The 16,397-nt window shown below is 36.8% G+C and overlaps 1 protein-coding gene across 2 annotated transcripts in view; it reads left to right on the forward strand.

Annotated features, from left to right (window-relative positions):
* The window catches only part of SLC38A4 (solute carrier family 38 member 4), a 94,974-nt gene that overhangs the window by 29,228 nt on the left and 49,349 nt on the right, over positions 1-16,397 (forward strand). The window contains exon 2 of one of the 2 annotated variants that reach the window (XM_055142920.1): positions 3,768-3,802. The exons of the other annotated variant lie outside the window; for it this stretch is intronic. The gene's annotated coding sequence lies outside the window, so the exon portion shown is untranslated. The remainder of the gene's footprint in view (positions 1-3,767; positions 3,803-16,397) is intronic. 2 annotated transcript variants of the gene reach the window in all.

Raw genomic sequence — 16,397 nt, forward strand, 5'->3', positions numbered from 1 at the left:
TAACAACAAGTCTCACAATGGAGACATTACTGGTGCCCGCTCCAGCAAATCAATGAACAAGGGATGACAGTGCTACAGTGCTACAGCGTGTCTCATGAATCTGAATTTGAGGTGGGGGGGCATGGGAGTTGGGTTGCACTTTCAAGGGCTTACTCCTGACTCGGTGCACAGAGATTATTCCTGGAATGCTTAGATGACCATATGTTGTACTGGGATTGAGCAGAGATCTGCATGATGCAATGCTAGTGCCTTAACCCTGTACAATCTCTCAGCCCTCGTAAACCTGTATTTTTCTCTTCTTAGCCATCTATAATGCAGCAATCTTGATGATCCAAATACAAAGCAGAAGCCCAAACCCCAGTTTCTCCCAGGACAAGATAATGGCAGAAATTGCTTTTTGCTACCCAGTTAGTATACCCTGTTTGCTATGTATAGCACAATGACCAACAAATTGCATTTTCTTCACGCATCTGAAAGTTTGGTACAGCTAGGTGGATTTTTTTTATGAACCAATTTGAACTAAACTGAAAAAAAAAGGCATAGACTGTTGTCCTCTCAAAGGTCTTCTGGTCCTATTTCTCAGCATTCCAAGGAGACCAAGCAGCCAGGATTTGCTTCTTTTGTCCTTGTCATAGATGTCTGTCCCTCTACGTGCAGTCTGCTGCCCCATCTGTTGCCTGTGTCAAGATTCTGCTTATTTCAGTTTTATCCCAATTGTCATATTTTCCTGTCCGGCATTCTTTTTCTAAACAAGCTGGCCAGATTTCTCTTAGCGCTCAGTTCCCAGAGCATCTCGACCCTCCACGTAGTAGCAATGTGACCGGCTTCGTGAATTTCCTTGAAAAGACAGGCCTTGAGAGCAGTGTGGGGACTCCTTGCCTTAGTTCCTAGCATATACTTATACACTTATATTTGTGAAATTAATAAATTAAGGCATCTTCTTAATATATTATGCTAGAAATAGGCTATCTCATAGCATGATGAGAAACATTGAGTTTCCAAGCATAATTTAAAATATTTTTTCTTAATATTTTGACATATACTAGAGAGATTCTTGCTGATGGAGAAAAATCTATTCTTTCAGTACAGAATAGAATATAGATGCCAATTCAGAATAGAGTATTAAAATTTTTTTAGAAGAACCGTGATTTACAAAGCTATTGATAGTGAGTTTGAGGCATATACTATTTCAACCTCAATCCCACCTCTAGTGTCAGCTTCCCTCCCCCAGAGTTCTAATACTCCATCCCCACCCCAGCTCCTGTCCTGTCCCTTCCTGTCACCTTGACAGGCACATTACAAAGTTTCAGTGGTTGCAGCTGAGATTTCATGTTTTGTCTTGTTGAGTCTGTGTTTTGGATATATCTCTACACCACTCATCCATGTCACCAGTATAACTAAAACCCTGATGCCTGTTCACCCATTACTTCCCATTCTCTTCTACCCCACCCCAATTTCTTTCCTTCTCTGTCCTCCATAATAGAGAATTTTTTTAATTGTTGTTAGTCAAGCACTCAAAATACACTCACTAAAAATAGAGATATCACTCATGGCTCCTGACTGGCACTGAGGAATAATTGTCGCAAAACTTAAAAGATGAACGCTTACTTGCGTTGTTAATAATGTTGTCTTACTAACATTACTGTTTATTCACTGTCACTGTCATCCCATTGCTCATCGATTTGCTCGAGCGGGCACCAGTAACGTCTCCATTTTGAGACTTGTTGTTACTGTTTTTGGCATATCGAATACGCCACGGGTAGCTTGCCAGGCTCTGCCGTGGGGGCGAGATGCTCTCGGTAGCTTGCCGGGCTCTCCGAGAGGGGCGGAAGAATCCAACCCGGGTCGCCACATGCCAGGCAAACACCTTACCCGCTGTGCTATCGCTTCAGATCTACTGTTCATTAATATTATTAATTTAAGCTATTCTTATTCAATACTATTTTTAATAATTAAGCTACTTATATTTACTGAAACTCTTATTTTGCTTTTAATGTTTTATTGACAAATTATTTATTAGTACATTTTATTAAAACAGTACTGCTGTTTTGGCAATTTAATTTTTTTTAATTTAGGTACTGTGCATTACAGTTATTCTCACTGCAGACTTTATGTCATAGAATTTTCCAATACCAGTTCACAACTGGTGTCAACTTCCCCCCATCAAAGCCTGCAAGTTCTCTTCCTCCAACTCAGCCTGTTCCCTTGACAAACACATTTTAAAATCAATCATTGTTGTTTCAGTCTAATGCTTCAGTATTGATGGTTTTGTGATATATTCACTATATATATATTTCACCTTTATACCACTGATGTGTTCAAAGCCCTAAACCTTATCCCTGTTACTTCACCTCTGACTCTTATTTATCCCCTCTGTTTACTTTCTTCATTGACATTTCATTACTGTAATCTAGGACCAAGTGTTTACCCCAGGATTTTGTACCACAGGTAAGCACATTATTCACAGTTGACCTTCTTAACAAACATGGCTGGTATCATTGATGGCGAAAAGCTGAAAGCATGACTCTGAAATCAGGCACAAGGCAAGGATTTTCACTACCCACTTTCATGCAGTAAAGTGCTAAAAGTCCTTATAATAGGAATTAGGCAAGATAAGGAAATCAAAAGGATACAAATTGGAAACGATGTCATGATAATACACATAAGGTAGCCAAAAGATTCCATTAAAATGCTCCTTTAAACAATAAACCAATATAACAAAGTAGAAGAATACAAAGTCAACCCACAAAAACTTGGTTACATTCCTACATGCAAATAGTGAACTAGAAGAGAAGTAGATCCCAAATGTTATTCCATTCAATAACAGTGTCGCAAACCACCAAGTACCTAAAAATCAACTTAAGAAAAGATTTGTAAAGTACCCTTATCATGAAAACTATGTTATTTATGAAAGACATAGCAGAAAACTGGAGGAAATGGAGAAATATTTCCTGTTAATGGAATGGAAGAATCAACATTGTCTCTAGGACTACCCTACCTAAATTATTACATAGATTCAGCAATCTCTTTAAAAGTTCTAATGATGCTTTTCAATTACTTAAAACAATCACTAATAAAGTTTATGTATAATCATAAAATACCCAGATTAGACAAAGTGACTCTGAGAAATAGAAATTTGGAGGTATGGCATTATCTCATTTGAAACTACGCTGTAAAACTATAGCAATCAAAACAGCATGGTACTAGGACAATGACAGACCCCGACAAATGGGTTAGAATTGGGAACCCAGAGATAAATCTCCAAATCTACAATAAAATCATTTTTGACAAAGATGCTGGATACATGGAGTAGAATAAAGATAGTTTCTAGGACAAATGAGGTTGGTATAACCATATGCAAAAAGATGTTAGATCTTATTTCATACCTTACAAAAAAAGCAATTCTATGTGCATCAAAGAACCTGATATTAGATCAGAATGTATAAAATGTACTGTGGAGACATAGGCAGAATATTCCAACACTGAGATTTCAAAGGTGTTTTCAATTATAGGACTCAATTGGCAAAGACAACAACAGCAAAAAAATAAACTAATGGCATTACATTAACTTAAAACGTTTCTGAATGACAAAAGAAACACAAGCTATGGGCAAAGTTATTTGTGCTCCGTACATCAGACAAGAGTTTAGTAACTTTTCTAATTGTTCTCACGTGATATTAATACATACCTTTTCGTTGTTTTTGTTTTTGTTCCTCACATGGTGATGGTCAACTCTTACTCCTGTTCATGCGTGGGACCATCCACAGTGCCAGGAAGTGGATGAGGACCCGTCATGTGCAGGGTAAGTGCCTTTACTCCTGTACTATCTCGCCATCACTGAACATGCCTATTAAAGATCAGTTGCCAAATATAGATAAGAAAAGTGAAAAACTGTATACATTACACAATCTGAAAATGACTTTTTTCGATTTTTCTCAGGCATTCTCCTTTGTATTTGTGCATATGTATATACATATGTATAATTTTTTAATTAACTCATACATATGCATATTTTAATGGACTCATATATAGAACTGGAGCGATAGCACAGTGGGTAGGATGTTTGCCTTGCACGTGGCTGACCCGGGTTCGATTCCTCCATCCCTCTCATAGAGCCTGGCAAGCTACTAAGAGTATCCCGCCCGCACAGCAGAGCCTGGCAAGCTACCTGCAGCATATTGGATATGCCAGAAACAGTAACAACAAGTCTCACAATGGAGACGTTACTAGTGCTACAACTCATATATGAATGAACAACCAAAACCAAACTCTTAGAAAATGCAAATAAAGTATTAGATAATGGGAAAAAGGGGAGTGGAGGGAAGTTGAATAAAAAGGGCCAAATATACTATGATGAATGGAAGTTAAACTTTTGGTAATGAAGATAATGTAGCATACAGATGTTATTATATGAATATATACAACTGAAACTTATATAATGTTAAAAACCAAAGTAACTCAAGTTTGAGAAAAACTAATACACGATTTCTGTCATAATGAAATTTTGTGCCTTGCTCATTTAAATATATAATTATCAATTAGATTCTAATATTCTACAATGGCAGGTATCTGTAAAGGAATTACTTCCATGCAAATAGTATGAGATTTTTGCCACCATAGGAGCTACTGTATTTTCACGCAGGATCCATAAGTATAATAATTATTTAAGTATATTTTATTACAACCTTATCAATAAGTTCAGAATGAAGGTTTCGGTTACATATTTTGAACCAATGCTTTTCATAAAGTGCTTAATTATTAAACATTTATACAGTATCACTGTATCACTCTCATCCTATTGCTCATCAATTTGCTCGAGCGGGTGCCAGTAATGTCTCTGTTCGTCCCTGTCGTTTTCAGGGTCAGAGGAGTGACTGTACTTATACAGTACCAATTACACACCATGCATTACTTAATATTAATCATAAAGTAAAAATCAAACAAAGTGGGAAGAGATGCTGGAGATAGTGTAGCAAGCAGGGAATCCTCAGCTCTCCTTATGGCCCCAAAGCTCCTCAGGGAGTAACTCCCTGGTTGCAGGGACAGGAGTATGTCTTGGGCACCGCTGGATGTGGCCCCCAAATACAAAATAACAGGAAGAAACTATTTACCACTTATATACATAGGAAGGTTGGGTGGGGACCTAATATGCACCCTCAAACCTAAATCATTTGCCTGAACCTAAATAGTTCATTTGCCCAAAATGTCCTCAGTTCTTCTGCTGTCCTGCTGAATGGGATCATAATAGTTACTTTTTTCTGAGTTAGTATTCTTACATTTAAAGAAAAATTGGTGCTACCAACTTTATACTTAACACTTCAGAAACTGTAATTCCTAACTCAACCCATCAGATACAAAGAACTCAGTTAATCTTGCCATCCTGGGTCCTGCTGCCTTGTAGCAAAGGTAGCAGTGATCACCGTGTGGAGAGTTCTGATTGCTCTGTGATCAACTCTACACTTACTTGTTGCTCAGCGGCATACATGAGGTCCTCAAACAGAAGCCTGCTTTCTCACCAAGGAGCCGCGGACTCTGGAAACCCTTCCCTCCACTTACTGATAAGGAAATGTTAGCATTAAGGTGTAGTATGCACTTCCTTCTGTTCAAATTCCTTTGACGATTCCTTTGTAGCAGACATGTATTTCTTATTTCAACTTTCTAGACAGAATACTGAAAAGGCCTATCATGGTCTGTTTTATCAGCAGCGAAATTCTTTTATATCATCGGTTTGCGCTATCACCGTCCATTTAAAAATCTTCCCCAATGCTCTTTGCCTCCTGTGACCTCAGTCCTTCCCAGTCTAGCCACACAACCTATTGAGTCACAGCATGAGAAACAACTGAGAGTCCAAATTCAAGCTTGATGACACCAGGATTACAAAGTCCAATCATTGATCAAATTGCAAAATCAAAATGCATAGAAATTGTTCTGCTAAAGGAGTTTGCTTTTAAAGGAAAGGGAAGGGCAGGGATCTGAACAAAAAAAAAGAATAATGGAAATTAATCTCATACAAATGTAAATTTTTATATTATTGGATGCCATTAATTGGAAAGGCAGTTGACTCAATCTAGCACTGTATTATTAACATTGCATTTGGTATGGAGAACTTTAACAAGATTTAGACATTTAGGAAATGTTGTTATAATTATCATTATAGCTATATATCTCCCAGCTGTGCTATTTTCCCAAGCAGACATGTTAATGAATAGAAATTATTCTTGAAAGCAAGCTTTTATAAGCTCTGACATAACAGTTAATATTTTAATACATGGTTTAACTTGCAGTCAGCCCTTAGCTTCACAGATCTGCCTTATCTACCATGATATATCTGCTAGAGAGAAGCAAAGAAAATAGTTATAATGCACTCTTTTCTGTAGCATTTCATCTTTGGATCAAGAACTGAAATATTCAAAAGGATTTGAGTTGCTTGAAAGGCTAAAGGCAGAGAACAAAATGTCATCAACAAAGTGAGCTGTCTCTTAACTCTTATTTTTCTGTCATCTGAGGCTAAAAGAATTTTTAAATTTAGGTTTGCAACTAGGTAGTAGATTCATCAATCTGTGCTAAACTTGTTTGTTCATTTTGAAATGCAGAACCTGCGTATTCAGATATTTCCAAGATTGTCCATTGTACAACTATAAAAGTGGTTTAGGCTGGGTTGAAGGGTGCATACTAGTAATTAAGCAATTCCTCTAGAAGATATGAGTCATTGCACTTTTCTTGTTCAGGGACGTTTTTTATAACAGAAAAGCAGGTTTTTGCTGGTCTGGTAATATATTTAGTGGCCTTTAATTTGGGGGGGGCTCCCATATTTTAGAGGGTCCCAAATTTAGGCTTTATGAAGGTATCATCAGGTGATGCCATTCATAATTGTATTGCATGTGTGTTAAGGTGCTAATTAATTAAATAAATTCATTGCAAAAACTTACTATTTAATAATGCCACCTTGTATTATAGAAGTGTTGTAGCTGGAAGCATTGACATTGATTGAGGGATGAGAACAAATATATCATCTGCAGCCTTGACCTAATTTATTAGGCTTTGGCTTCATCAGTCTAAAATCTGGAAATGGCAAAAGACAACTATTCTTGTAGAACAGACACAAATGTGTGGGATAGAAATTGTGAAAAGAAACAAAAGCAAGTAAGATAGAAGCTAGATGGCTAAAGAGAAATTGAAATGGCAACAATGCAAAGCAAATGAATGCAGAGAGAAAAACAGCACAACATGTTTAGAAGTAGGTAACATTGGCTTTGAAGTTACTGTTGAAGATGCAAGTTTTAAACAGGATCTTAAATACAGGTGAGAAAGATACTAAGATAATACATAGACACGATTTGAGATTATTTGAGATTATCCTCCCCTCTCACTTTTTAGATTTGGGGGCACCTATCAGGACTTACTCCTGGTTCTGAGCCCAGGGGTCACTCATAGCAGGGCTTTGGGAACCAGAAGAGGTTCTGGGGGACTGAACCTCGGTAGGCCATTGATGCAAGGCAAAGCTTCCAACCAGCTATCCTCTCTGCTATCACTATCACATCAGCCTTTGGTTGTCTCACTTTAAATCACAATTTCGTTCTTTCAACAGATACCATTCCTCTCGGATATATATATATATATGTATATATATATATATATGACTTTCACTATATTATTTGAAAACAGTAGCTACAAATTGATGTAAGGGGTGCTTAATATGGAGAAGTTATCAATTCACACTTTTTCCTCTTTCTAAAAAAATAATATTTTATTAAAAATATATTGTGTTGCAAATCATAAGGCCCAGATGGGGAAAGAGAGGGAGATAGAGAGAGGGGGAGAGAGAGACAGAGAGAAGAAAAGTGCTTGCCATAGAGGCAGGCGGAGAGGGGGCAGGAGAGAAACTGGGACCATTGTTGGTGGGAAATACACACTGGTGAGGGATGGATGTTGGAATATTATATGACTAAAAGTCAATCATGAACAGCTTTGTAACTGTATATATCGCTGTGATTAATTTTTTTAAAAATTAAAAAACCAAAGCAAAACAAACAACAAAATTTATTATTCTTCATAAAATAATTACATAAAATTTATAGCATAAATTATGAATGAATGAAGGTAATAAATAGAAACAGTATACAAAAGTATTGATCCAACTATAGCCCCAATTTAAATGTTTCCTCTGTTTCCTCTACCTTTCATTTTGCCATAATTCTCAGACAGGCAAATACTACCAAATTGTTAGTCAACCACTTCACTGTTTTGTTTTTTTACTGCATTTCTTTCTTGCTAAATTCATCATCTACTTTACACACTTTGAGGATATTGCCATTATAAAACCTGAGTTCCCTGAGTTCCTGCATTCAGACTGATTTTTTGGACCCCTCTTGGTGGTGCTCAGAGATTACTCCTGGCTCAGGGATTACTCCTTCTGGAATTAGGGGACCACATGGGTATCAGGGATTCAACCCAAGTCAGCCGTGTGCAAGACATTCTACTTGATCTCACTCCGGAACCCCTGCACTTACACTCTGAACTATCTCGTCTGTTATTTTGCCTCAGAAAGATTGCACGGCATTATGACTGGACTTCATTGTCATCAGAATATGGGCTTATCATGTCTACATTTTTTTTTCATCCAAGATGCTTTTCCCACTCTCTCAGAATTGTACCTGCACCAAGGTCCTACTAATCTCCTCACTTTCTACAGGATTCCTGAAGCCTTTGATGGCCTTGGGAACTCTTCTCTGGAGTTTGGGAGCATATTGTACAATTTCCTGATATTAATTGCTATCATTACAAGTTAGAAACCCAGATATCCCATTACGTAGGTATATTTTGCATTCACTACAAAGTGAAAGATTATGTCTCATAAACCTGTTGTTGGTGACACATATATAGTTTTTTCATGTGAATGTCACAGTTGACATGTTTTTAAACCCAGAAGAACATAGACCTGTTAGCCAATATATATAAAATTATATCACGGTATGATTTTCAGAGGGCTAGAGCGATAGCACAGCGGGTAGGGCATTTGCCTTGCACGCGTTCCACCCGGATTTGATTCCTCCGGCCCCCCTTGGAGAGCCCTGCAAGCTACCAAGAGTATCTCACCCACACAGCAGAGCCTGGCAAGCTACCTGTGGCTTATTCAATATGCTAAAAACAGTAACAAGTCTCACAATGGAGACGTTACTGGTGCCCACACGAGCAAATCGATGAGCAATGGGACAACAGTGATGACAGTGACAGTGATGATTTTCAGAAATATTACAAACAATAAAGTAAATATTTGATTTTTCTTTATGAAATAAAAGTCACTTTGAATATTCTCAAGAGCACACGAATTACTTTTTCATTAACTTGGTATGCCTAAGCATGTCAAATATTTAGATAAACATTTAAAAACATTCCCAAATATTTGACTAGTCTTTGTCAAATTAGTTTTTATGTGATGATATTTTATTTTTGAATGGTTTCTAGAAAATGTCTTTTGGGGGGTCTTCCTAGGCAGAGCTCACATGCCGAGGGTCCATTTCCCAAATTATTTGACTAGCTGGTCTTTGATGTCAGGGCCCATGGACAGTGCTCCTTTAGGAATCAATGGGATGAGTACCTACCCCTGATCTGACTCTTGGCCCCAGTTTAAGGAAAATATTGTGAGAAAAATTTTGCAGTTTAACTAAGTACAGAACTAAGTTCAGCTTACTTTTAACTGAAATTTTTGCCAGGATATAAATAATTGATTTTCTAACAATTATCGAAGATTTTTGCTTACTTGTTCTCATACTCATCTGGTAACTTTTCATGCAGAAAGAAATTTTAAATTTAATATATGACAGTTATGAAATTAATTTGAAAATAAGTATTCTAAATTTCTCCTTAATGAATACATGCTTTTATTATAATTTTCCCCACACTAATGTTTTTCATCTAATGAAAGACAAAGTAATACGATAATTGAAAAATAGGGGATAAGATAACTAAAGACAAAAAAAGCAATATACAATGTTTGTTGTTAGACAAATGGGCACATTTAAAAAAGGAAATGAGAAATTAATAACTGCACTTTTTGTCAATGTCTTGCATGTTTCTTACTCAAGAGCAATGGTTATTTCGTTTTTTTAAAAAATAAAAATTCAAGGGGCCGGAGCGATTGCACAGCGGGTAGGGCATTTGCCTTGCACACGCCTTGCACACGGCCGACCCGGGTTCAATCCCCGGCATCCCATATGGTCCCCCAAGCACTGCCAGGAGTAATTCCTGAGTGCAAAGCCAGGAGTAACTCCTGAGCATTGCTGGGTGTGACCCAAAAAGCAAAAAAAATAAAATAAATAAATAAAAAATAAAATAAAACTTCAAGAACTGTTGTAATCAAGCACTTCTGATTGGTTATTATATTGTTAATTCAAGTTATAAATATTTAAAAGAACCATTAATTCTGGACTGATTTTCTAATCTGTTTTTCTCACTTCACTTTCAGAATGATAAGTCTAATGGATACATATTTATAATAGAATAAATAACTTGCAATGATTTTTACTCTTTCTCTAACATTTGGAAACCTAAATCAGTTTTGAATGCTAGACAATATCTGTTTAGAAATTCCTTGTTGGCTCCAGCTCTTTACTTGTTGATATCACTGCTTCGGGAATGATAGTGGTGAGTAATGTTTTCTCTGCTCTCCAACCTTATGGCATTTTAAGGAACTTGGAACCATTTGGAAGTCTGTGATTCAATAGTATTTTCTCTGAAGAATTCAGCAATTCAAGGGAAAAAAAGTTTTCCACTACCTTGCTCACTTTCTATTAAATTTTATCAAAACAGTTTTATTTCGTTTTACTTTATTATTTCACATTTACCTCTGTTCATAAACCATTTGGGGAAGTTAACTTTCTAGATTTATTAACTTACAGAATCTTGATGCGAAACACCAATCAAGATAAAACTTTTAGTGAGTATTTTGTTGTATGAAAGCCAAAATTCTAAAAGCAAATAGAAACTGGTGTAACCAATATTTAATCCAAATCTACAACAGTAAACCGATTTAGCTTTTCTTTTTTTTTTTTTTTGAAAAAAAGCTGACGCAAGTTGGACGGAGGGAGGTGTTGGGGCAAGGTGGTGGTGGCGATTGGCTTGTCCTGTTCACTCCCACTGGTCTTTAAATCATTGTCTAAAACCCCAAAGGTTCATATAATTCAGCTCTGTTACAGGGACCTGCCATTCCAAACAATTCTGGAAAGATTGCACAGGACTGGATAAACAATTAAGGTAAAGCTGTTTTACATAAATATTTGCATTGTTCAAATAATACTTCCTTTCCTCATTGTATGGTTTTGAGTTTATTCAGTACCAACTAAAATGTTTGAAAATACTAATTGGGTATTTTTTTTCTTATTTTTAAAAATATTCAGTTCTTATCATGTAAGACATTGAATTAACCAGATCCTGCTTGCAATTTTCTTTTGCAGTAATTTTAGATCTAAGCCTAAGCTTGGGACAGTGGATAACAGGAAAGGGAAGCATTGCAAAGCTGAAGATAACAAATATTTAGTTATTTGCACCTCCTGGCTAATATATAGTAAAGATATGGCAGAGTTTATTTTAGGAAGAAATAAAATGTAAAATCACATTTTTGGTCTTATAACATTAAAATTTTTTTATCTTAAAGAAATGCTCACATAAACTAATGAAAGAAGTAATGTCATATGATTGCCACAGATATGAAAGTTAAGAGATTTGGTTACATAAATGTCAAAAGTAAAAATGGTATGTCCTTTCTTGTATTTTTATGTGACCATTTTGGCAGAGAATTTTTAGAAAAACATTTTGGGAAATTGAATAGGATTATAAGTAAAGTTTTAGATTTTGAATCTAAAATCTAAGTCATCTAAAAAGAGCTGTACAATTGAAATTTATTACAGAAGCAAGAAGAATAATTCTCAATTTCAGTATCTCCGAAATTGGGGAACTCTACAGAGAAGTTGGTGGTGATTTTATTTAAACTCTCAAGTAACAAGCCTGGGCCTCAGCTCTTTTTATCCTGCACTCCAGTGCTCAGAAAGCCTAACCACATAGACAGGCCTCCAGTGGCAGCCTTTAGCACTTGAAAAGATGAAAAATAAACTCCAAAGTCATAGCAAAAAGTAAGAGTTTTGTTACTCAGCAAAAATATCTGAACTGATATTTTTAAAAAGAAACTGGTATTTATTTTATGGTCCAAGAACTTCTTGTTATTTAAATGTCTGGGGAATTTCTCGAAAGTGTTTATAATACTACATTTAAATATAATCCCATACTGTGAAATGTAGTTTTGAGAGTTAAACTCGTTTTCTTTAACTTTGTGTGTAATAAAAATCATTTTAAACAGATACGTTACTTTTTAAAAGGGAAATTACATTTCACAAGAACAAAAAGTAACTCTGGATTCTATTTATTATAAATATGCAAACATTAGAAGTTTATTGCATCCAAAATTCAAATTATATTTTGTTTTGGTTTGGTTTTGGGGTCACAACCAGTGGTGTTCAGGGCTTACTCTTGACAGTTCAGGGGATGGGATACAGGGGGTTGAACCCAGAAAGGCAGAGCTCAAGACATGCATCCAAATGACTACTTTAACTTACACTAGGAAACATATAAACTAATATTCTTAGCACGTGGCTTTATGTTAATTTTTCTGGTGCTTCCTATTATATCTAAACTATGTGGGAACAGAAGACAGCAATGGAAATGATGAAATATTAGCAACACAGTAGGAACTAGTTAAGTAAATGGGGGAGTTATCTTGAAGTTAAAACTCAGATTAAATGAAAATAAATGCGTTCATGAGAATTATTTTCAGTGGGAAATCATGCCATAGACATGACTTGTTAATGCTACCATCAATAACAAGAATGAAATTGTGGGGGAAATTATTTAAGAGAGTTTAAATATAAAGTTAATATATTATTTTCAAAGTTTTGTTCATCTATACAAGATGCAGTCTATGTGTGGATTTGAATCAGTTCCTGAAACAAACAAGTTTTCAGAGGGCCTGAAGACCACTACCAGAGACCACTCAAACAACGGGGCGGGTTGATTCAGTGTTTAGGTCCAAATGGTTCTGGGGACAACTGAGGTCACCCCACTGGTGCTGGGGGCCACCACACATGTTCCTGGTGGTGGTAGTGGTAAGACCAGATGCCAAAGACTGGATTCAAGGCCTCGGACAGACAGGCAGAGTATCTATTACAACCCTTTGAATTATCACCCTGGCCCTCCTAATTTGACTTTCTGAAGCTGCACTATTACCTATTACATGACTCGCTCAATAAGAGGACTGTGTGGTGAGTGAAGGTATTTTATATCTAACCCCAAGTTTCAGAGTACATTTGTCAGAACTGGGTTGGCATGAAAAACAAGACAGATAGAGATGGTGGGGAAAATATTCTGAAAATGTTAGCTCTCTTTCACTTAGATTTTTCACTGTTTCACTGTCATCCACTGTTTGTTGGTTTACTCGAGTGGGCACCAGTAACGTCTCTATTCCTCCTAGCCCTGAGATTTTAGCAGCCTTTCCCGATGATTGGAGGCTCTTTCAGGGTCAGGGGAATGAGACCTATCGTTACTGTTTTTGGCATATCGAGTACGCCACTGGTAGTTTGCCAGGCTCTGCCTGTGCTGGAGGGATACTCTGGGTAGCTTGCCAGGCTCTCCAAATATATACATGTATATACATATATATACATATATGTGTGTGTATATACACACACATATATATATACACACACATATATAATATTTATATATACTAGTCTATATAATTTGTTGCCTACTGTCTGAACTCCATCAAATATGGTGTGGTAATTATGGAAAATGGGTAGGAAATGTCTTATAATGTGTTGCACGGTCCGGAAAGCGGCCTGGAGCATGGCGGTGGTTGGGTAATGGAGATTGGCTGCCGGGGATGGGTCCCTTGGGTCGGGGAGGGTTCTCACTCACCCCCCTCTGGGGCGCCCCCCAGTGAAAGCAGCCTGGCATGAGTCTGGTGGCATGGCTATGGGAGTCTCATGTCATGCTTCCATCTGGGAGGAGCAGCCATTGAGGTGAGATAATCGTTTAGAGTGAGTAGGAACTCATAACTTCTGCCTTGATTAAGAGTCACTTGTGTTTTCACTTGTGCTTTCCTTTCAAGTTAAACTACATAAGTAAAATATAAGAAACAATGCATAAAAAATTATCCATTCAGAGTTCTTTGTACCCGGCCACAGAACAAGACACAGAGCATAATGACTAGAACTTTGTTATAGGGAGCCAGCTATTATTAGGACATGTAGGTGTTTCTTAATAAATGTATTGAAGATTTCAAAATATTATAATATTCTAAATATCATTTCAGGTATTGATTTTCCTTCTTCATAAATGAGAAAATTGAAGCAATAATATCTGTGAATCCCAGAGAAACTTAACCTCATTAGAAGGACTAGATGATAAAAAAACTAAAATTGACTTTTCTTTTAGAAGAATTTTGAACATTATACAACAAAGATATTCTTTCTCTTACTAACCAAAGAGGAATATCTCCATCACACTTTGAAATATTACCCTAACAAAATGTACACTTAGATCTATAAAGGGAATTATGAAATGTTGTATTGGTTTTAGTAAAATGTAGCATCAGTCACAAAGATAAGATAGCACCATTATCTTATGGTGATAATAAGAATGCCTATAATGTATCACTCTCCTTACCTTCACGAATATTTCTGCTTAGTGGAAATTATGATTATTAATAAATAATCACACAACTAAAAACATAACTATAAAACGGGAGAGAAAAACATGGTAGAAGAGAAAATAATGGAGTCAAAAGGAGCGGGACAGACAAAGAATGATTGCATTCATTTGAGGGATATAAAAAGCAAAGCATGGTACTAATACTCCAGGACAGTATAAATGAGGTCCAGGAGGACTGGTCCATGGCTGGAAGTTTCCCGAAAGTTCACAGTGCGGGAGGAGGCAGTTGGGATGAAAAGGGATAACACTATAACAATGATAGTTGGAAATTGTCACTCTGGGCTGGAACTGAGTGCGGATAAGGGATATACATGACAACCTTTCAGTACCTCAGTACCTGTGTTGTAAACCATAATGCTCAGAAGTGTGTGTGTGTGTGTGTGTGTGTGTGTGTGAGAGAGAGAGAGAGAGAGAGAGAGAGAGAGAGAGAGAGAGAGAGAGAGAGAGAGGGAGGGAGGGAGGGAGGCCTGCCACGGAGGCAGGCTGGGTCATGATGGCAAGAGGAAACTGGGAGCATTCGTGGTGAGAAATGTAGGCTGGTGAAGGGATGGGTGTTGGACGTTTTGAACTGAAACCCAATCATAAAAAATTTGTAACTGTGTATCACACAGTAATTCTATTAACAATGGAATAAAAAAGAAAAGAATATAATGGGATGTGGGCATCATGTATCACATAACATTTAAGGTTTTTCAGATTATTTAACTTTGGGAGTTTCCTGGATTTATAATACAAGAGAGAACATTTAAGGAAGGTGGAACAGAGTTAAAGTTTCTAAACTGGCAATTGTAGGAAGAATAGAAATATTTTCATTGAATAAGGAAATGTGATTCACCACGGGATTACAAAGCTTCGTCTCAATTAATGTATGCAGAGTCCACAGCATTTTAGGAAATTTGGCTTTATTCTAAAAAGTGAAAAAAAATCATTCTAGGGCCTTTAGCAGTTAGTCATTGGAATAATAGTGCACAGAGAGAGAAAGGGATAATTTTAAATATGTGTTGAAAGAAGAATGAACAGTCTTGCAAATAGATTAGATTTGCGTAGGAGATTTAGGATAGAGAAGAAGAGGTGTCAAGGTACTATTGGATTACTCTGACACGCAGTTGGGTAAATGGACTAAGATAGGGAGCAGAAGCAGAATCTGTACCAATGAAAATTATCTTTCTATAACATATTTTTACTGGTGCCTGCTTGAACAAATTGATAAACAATGGAATGACAGTGATGACAGTGAACAGATTTTTACTATACCATTTTAATTAAAGTGTTTTCCAGCATTGTTCTTTGCTAACCTACTTGTGCAGTGATTCATCGTTTGCATATATTGGGAGGAGAAAGCAAAAATGTGAGCTATGTTATACTACAATGGTCTGCTTAATAGCACTTTCTACTAAATAGATTTCACTAGGTGCAGGAATTTTGTCGTATTCACGCTTTAGCCTTTACTTGTGTGTGTGTGTGTGTGTGTGTGTGTGTATGTGTGTGTGTGTTGAGAGAGAGAGAGACAGAGGCAGACAGAGTCCATGTACCCGAAGCTAGGGTTTGACTCCAGAATGGACTTGGAGCTGAGGTTTTAGCTCACCATTTCACATTTCACAGCTGTATCACATCACCTAGAAAGATGATGGAAGGCT

The sequence above is a fragment of the Sorex araneus genome, chromosome 6 (genome assembly GCF_027595985.1).
Source record: "Sorex araneus isolate mSorAra2 chromosome 6, mSorAra2.pri, whole genome shotgun sequence".
Classification (NCBI taxonomy): Eukaryota; Metazoa; Chordata; class Mammalia; order Eulipotyphla; family Soricidae; genus Sorex; species Sorex araneus.